Genomic DNA, 6405 nt, shown 5'->3' with positions numbered 1-6405 from the left:
AGGCTTGTAGGCGCCTCGAGTAATTGTAGAGCAGAACCTCGAAAGGGGCATCAGCATCCTGTATAACACCTGACCAAAGCTTTGACGGAGCGCACAGAGGAAAACTCTGGGGCTGGTTGGACCCACTCAGGATACCCAGGTAAGGGCGTGTCCTCACGGTGCCGTTAGTCGCTCACTCCAAGTGAGGCCCAGCCGGCGGGGCACCCCGGTCCCGGGAATCAAGCTGGAGGAATGAATTGTCCCACATAAGTCTGCGCCCACAGTGGGTCCAGACTCCGCGCGGGTGAGTCCTACACACGCCGCGCCTCCGCTGCGTCCGGGACCGCCCTGGCGCGCGCGTAGCCCGGACCGCACCAAGTTAGAGGCTCACGCCGCCGCCCGCGCGTTCCGGGACGCCCCCTCCCACCCGAGTGCCACGTGCCGCGCGCCCCCCGCTCCCAGGCCGCGGTGGGACGCCCCCGCCCCCATCGCGGCGCGTAGTGCGCAGGCGCCTCCCCGCGGGTCCGGGCGGCGGCGGGATCCGCTTCGGCCTCGGCTGTAGACTGGCGAAGGCAGCGGCGGCAGCGGCGGCGAAAGAGGAGGAGGAGGAGAGGCGAGGGTGGCGGCGAAGGCGATGGCGACGCGGGGCACATGAGGCGGCGGCCCGCGGGACGGGCCGAGGCCCGGCGGAGAGGGCGGCTCCGGGGGACCCCGCCGCCCGGTGAGGGACGGCCGCAGGGCCGGCTGGAGAGAAGCGAGCTAGGGGCGGGGCCCGGCGTGGGGTGGGGGGGCGAGAGAACTTGTGGGGAGGCGGAGAGGGGCGGGGGAGGACGGGGTCCAGGGTAGAGGGGGTTGGAAGGAGGGACAAGGCGCCGCCAAGAGGTTCCCGCCGAGCCCCGAGGGGCGTCGCCTCCCGCGTCCCGCCGCCGCCCCCGGCGCACCCTCCCGCTTTGTCCCCAATCGCGCGGTTCCCTAATTGGGAGGGAAACGGCTCGGAGGTGGGCCCGGGCCGCGGCGGCTGGCGGGGAGCCCGGGGGACCCTGGGCGCGCACTTCGGCGGCGCTTCGGCGGTGATAGCAACTCCACCGGGCGGTTAAGGGGCGCAGGGCCGCGCCGGGCGCTCCGCGGGCTGGTCTTTGTCTCCGACGCCCGGCCCCTGACATCGCTCCCCACGGCGCCGGTTCGTTGGACTCTTCCCTCTAACATCTGGGCGCCAGGACTCCTGCCTCCCGCGAATGTTTTAGAGAAGATTCAGTGCGGAGACTGGAAGGGGTGAAGCTGGGGCGGGGAGAGGGATAGTCGCCTCTTGATTAACGCGTTTTCTTAACTTAAGATGATTTTTCTCACTTCGTGAAACTTTGGACGACTGTGTATGTGTGTGTGTGTGATTTCTTCTCACTTCGTGAAACTTTGGACGACGGTTGTGTGTCTTGTGTGTGTGTGTGTTTCCTTCCGTTTCCAGATTCAAAACTAAGGGAAGGCGCTAACGCTGTGATTGTGGGCAGTTTTGTGGTTGGCCGCAGCGTTTGGTGCTTTGAGTTGTAAAGATTTAGGGGAATGTGTGGTTTAGAATTATTTTTTCGCGGTTGTGTCTTAGATTGGGATTTCTTTTTCTTTGCGAAATGGGCGAGATCGGTTTTATCATTTGCAGGAATTTTTGTTCATTAAGAAGTAGCAGTGGTACAGATTCTTTGTGCTCACGCTTTATTTTCTTAGCCTCAAGTTGGAATCGAGTAAATCAAGTTGGAATGAGTTCTAGGTAAGCGTTATCTTGTATTCTTAAATTTAAAATTGTCATACATTCGTGTTGTGTATACGTTTAAATGAAAATATGTGAAAGCACTATAAAAATCAAACTACTAATGAAAGGGATTTTAATTCCCTGATGAACAGAGAACAGCACATTTTAAGTACTTTCTATGCATAAAAAGGGATTGATAATGTAATCTTAGGATCAAATCCTTTACCCCCTAAAGAAGTTTTAGGTATTACTATTCAGAATAAAAATGCAGAAAAATAAACTTAATTACAGAGCTTCTGACTAAAAATATTGTGAATTGTGATTATGTTTACTGGGGGGGGTTGGTTTTGTTTTTTGGAATTTAGCATAGAGTTGTATGTTGCAGTTGCTTTGGATTTAAGTGCTATGTAATGGTAGAATCAAAGAAACGTAAAATAACTTCTGGGTAAAAGGTAAAAAGCTCTGGTAAACAAATCTCTCAGTGTTCTCCAGATCTTTGTGAGCAGAGTATTGTAGGTAAAGGACATTTTGAAGAGAATACATCCAAGTTACATGAAAGTTCTCCTTTTATTAATTGTTCTCATTTGTAATGGTTTAATATTATTTAATGTCTTACACTTCTGTGCACTTTTCCAAAGCATTTCAAACATCCTTTCCAAAAGTCAATGCTTTTAAGCTTCTTTTTAGGTTGTGTGACTTTAGAATTGGTTTTCTACTTGTGCTAGGTAGCCACACAGTTTTCTTTAAAAGGAGCAAAGGACTCCTTTCTATTCAGTTCATGAAGGCAGAATTGAATTTTAGCCTTAAATCCAAAGGATTTAAGAGGGTAACATATTTTGAACAGAACAGTCTTACTTATAAATGCTGTTATCCCTTAATAATTATTTTTTATGCTTATTTCATGATTGTATAACTCAGCCAAAGGGAAGGGATGCAGGGTCTGTCTCTGATTTGCCCACTCTCCTAATTGCTCACCCATCTCCAGGCTCACCTATCAATTCAGTAATTGGGCTCCCAGAATACAAAAATATATAATTAAAATCCAGGGCATCATTCTCTTAATAAATATGTAGTTTGTTCCATGCCTAAATCAAGTGCACAGTGGTAAGTTCCAAAAAGCTGTTTTTTCATTTGAAGTTTGTTCACATTTCAAAATAAATGAGGTGTTCCTTTTGTTATTTGTAATAATCTGGATAGTTAAGTGAAACTGGGACTATAATTACGTATTTTTGAGCTTGTGCTTTTCAGGTAACAAAGAAACGTGTGGTTCCTATCCAAAATATGTGATGATAATTTAGGCAAAGAAAGGATGGGATTCCTTTTTTGCTTTTGTAGACTTCCTTTGAAAATATGTATGAGAAGGTCAATTTTAGCTGATATCATTAACCTGAAACTTAGACGTAGAAAACAATTCTTAACTGTTAATATCAGCTAAGTGCCAACAATTGTTTTTCAAGCATACTGCTATAACTGATGAGCTTAGTTGTGTGGGAGTAAAGACCTATTCTGTTACTCTGTTCAATCTGAGCTTTGGTATTTTCTACAACTCTCCAAGAGTCAATGAATGACCAGTCAATACTGGCTGACTTCCTGAGTATACATCCTTGAGTTTTGCAAACACTGCAGTGGCTGACAGCACTTGGGTTTATCATTCAGACCTGTGGAATGTGTTGCCCCAAGGTTTTTTTTCCTAAGGCAAAGATGAGATCTCTGTAGATAATATTCTATTTCTAAAGAAGTGAAGTAGTCTGGAATGAGTAGAACCCTCAGGTAAACCTTGTTCTTTGAGGCTATATTGTTGTAGCACCAGCACAATTTAGACAAAAGTGTTCTGGTGCCTACACATTCATTCAGTGAACCTTTTTCCCCCCTTTTTCAGTCAAGCACTTACATTACATCTGAACTAGATAGATGGCTGATGATTCAAAAATGAATACGTGGTTTTTACTCTGAAAATGTTTATAGTTTAACATGCCAAAAAGGTTTAGCAATCTGGAAATTATCTAAAAATCTTTGAAACAAATGTGTAGGATTGCAGAATAAGTTTTGATGTTTGTCTCTATAGAAATGAATAAACTTCACACACCCCTATTCTTATCCTCTAATCTCTAAACTGTGTTCAAGTCTCAAATAGTTACAAAGATTATTTTTATCTACGCCTTTGTAGGCTGTATCAGTTTTGACGGAATTTGTTGTTACTTTACAGTTTTGACTGAGTTTATAACATTCCTTTTGGGAAATGTTCAGAGTTAAGTGGATCTGGACTCTATTTTTAGGGAATTCCCTTTGACTCATTCTTGGATCTTGTTTTCCTAATTGCCCATTCAGAGTAGGTGTTTATTTGGATTCACAAATTTCCTTCCTGACATACTCTCTTCTCTTCGGTTCTGATTGTCCCTCCTTGCTCTCTGGCTGCTCCTTCAGGCTGCCCCATCCCTCTCTTCTACCAGATCTTTAACTGATGGTCTTTCTCAAGTCTTGGTTCTTAGTCTTTCTTCATTCCCACTCTAGTTTGATCTATTTTGTGGCTTCAGTTATCATACATGTTTTGAATACTCCCAAGTTTTAATCTGTAGTTCGGGCCCTTTTTCTGATTCCAGCTCACTGTTCAACAGCTCCACGTAGATGTTCGAGGTACTTTAAATTGAGCTGCCCAGACTGAGCCCTTGATCTTGGCTCTAAACCTAGACCTTTTACAATGTACCCTGTTTTAGTAAGTGGCTCTATCAGCAATTTACTGAGGCCAGACTCTTGCCCCATCCTAATCTAGGCCACATTTTCCTAAGTCTACTATAGTCCATTCTAAATCACTTTTGTAAAAAAAATTTATAAAAAGAAAGATATATTTAAGACAGAAAAAAGTAATACTACGGTAAATATTTGCACACCCACCTTGCAGCTTAAGAAATAAAACATTACCAGTACAGTTGAAGTCTTCTGTGTTTCCCTACTTGATTGCATGCTCCCTGCCACCTCCATTGTAGGCGTCTTTACCAGATCAATGTCTGTCTTGGTACCCAGCACTTAGGCCACAGTTCATTTATATATTCAACAATTGTATGAGTGTATACTAAAACTTCTTTTTTATTTGTAGTTGCTGATTATACTGAAGTAACTTAACTTCTGACAAAGCTTTTGTTCTTCTAACAGGAAGCCTCCGTTTATGGTTTTGTTCATTGTTAGTCTTAGATGCCAGTACAGAGTTAGGTCCTTAGTAAATGCTTATTGATACAAATGTATTAATAGTCATGGCCTGATCAATCTTCAGCAGTTTTAATAGAGATAAAAATACAGTGATCATCGGTGGTGTGGTGTACACGGTGGGGACTTGGTAATCAATCACAGCTAGGCTTGGGCAGGCTGGCTATCAGATGGAATAAAGAAATTGAAGATTAGGTTTTTTCTTTGATATATTTTAAGTTCCGGTTTTAATTTCTTCCATTTGTTGGGTCAAGTGTCAGTATAATTAATGTCCCAAGAAACCTGGACATAGTATACAGTTATATATTAAGGCTGACGTTGACGGTTTTGTTTTTGAGTATTTCACTTCATTGACTGCTTTAAAATTGTTTTTTGGTGTAGGTAATGTATTACCTAGTACAAAATTCTAAAGGTCTAAAAGGATACCTAGTGAAAAGTAAGTCTTCCTCTATTCTCTTTTCACTCAGTCCACTCATTTCTTTTCTGCCAAAGCAATTACTATTTACCTTTTTTTGTGAATTCTTCTAGAGCTATCCATACATTTAATATTTCACACACACACACACGTAAATGGTAGAGTGCTAAACACACTGTTCTGTAATTTGTGTTTTTCACTAATACATCTTGGTTTGTTTCATATCAGTGCAGATAGAGCTGTCTCCTTCTTTTTTACTGCTAGATGTGCTAAAATTTGTGTAACTAGTCCCTTACTGGTAGACTTTTAAATTGTTTTCAGCCCATTATCAACAGTGCTGCAGTGAATATTCTTGTACATTATTTTCTATGTCTGTGAGCATACGTGAGAATTGAAATTGCTAGGTCAAAAGATATGTGCATTTTCAATTTAGATTGATATTTCCATGTTGTCTCTTAGAGAAGCTATACCAGTTTGCCCCACTACTTCCAGTAAAGCACAAAGAATGCCTCTTTTCTGTACGCCTTCATTGTCAGTGATCTGTTAGCAATATTTTAATCTTTTCAAATTTGATAAATGAAAAGTATTGGTGTAGTTTTAATTTGCAAATCTTTAATTACAAGTGATACTAAATGTCTTTTCGTATTTTATTTTTGAAAAGCCATTTTGATTTATTTTTCTGAGAACTGTCTCTTCACAACCATTGCATATTTTTCTATTGAGTGGTCTTTTTGTTATTAATCTGTTGGAGTTCTTTATGTTTTAGAGAATTTGGTCTTTTATTCTAAGAATTGCAAATTTTAAGCATTTAATATCTTTTAAGTTGCGTAGTTTTTTTTTCTTTTGCTTTCCAGAAATTGTTTGCTATATAGAAAAACGTCCATGTTTTCTTCTAACTTTTATGGTTTTGTTTTTAATTTTAAATCTTTGCTCCATCTGGAATTTAAAGATCCGACTTTAATTTTTTCCGGATGGTTACCCAGAGTAGTTCAGTATCATTTATTGAATATTACATCTTTTTTCTATAGGTTTGCAATGTTACCTTTATCATACATTAAATTCCCAGATG

At 42.2% G+C, this 6405-nt stretch overlaps 1 protein-coding gene across 8 annotated transcripts in view; it reads left to right on the top strand.

The window, feature by feature from the left end:
* The first annotated feature begins 467 nt into the window (after nt 1-467).
* Nucleotides 468-6405, top strand: part of GJC1 (gap junction protein gamma 1) — a 30116-nt gene continuing 24178 nt past the window's right edge. Inside the window, exons 1-2 of one of the 8 annotated variants that reach the window (XM_074319628.2) lie at nt 468-700; nt 1696-1738. The gene's annotated coding sequence lies outside the window, so the exon portion shown is untranslated. Of the gene's footprint in view, nt 701-842; nt 1252-1630; nt 1739-6405 lie in introns of those variants that run through there. The other 7 variants (XM_019752279.3, XM_019752274.3, XM_019752275.3 and 4 more) reach the window with 7 other exon arrangements.

Source organism: Rhinolophus sinicus, chromosome 12, assembly GCF_057876585.1.
Source record: "Rhinolophus sinicus isolate RSI-liver-muscle chromosome 12, RSI-T2T, whole genome shotgun sequence".
Taxonomy (NCBI): domain Eukaryota; kingdom Metazoa; phylum Chordata; class Mammalia; order Chiroptera; family Rhinolophidae; genus Rhinolophus; species Rhinolophus sinicus.
Note: the sequence above shows the minus strand (reverse complement) of the source record. Positions and strands in the feature narration are given on the sequence as shown.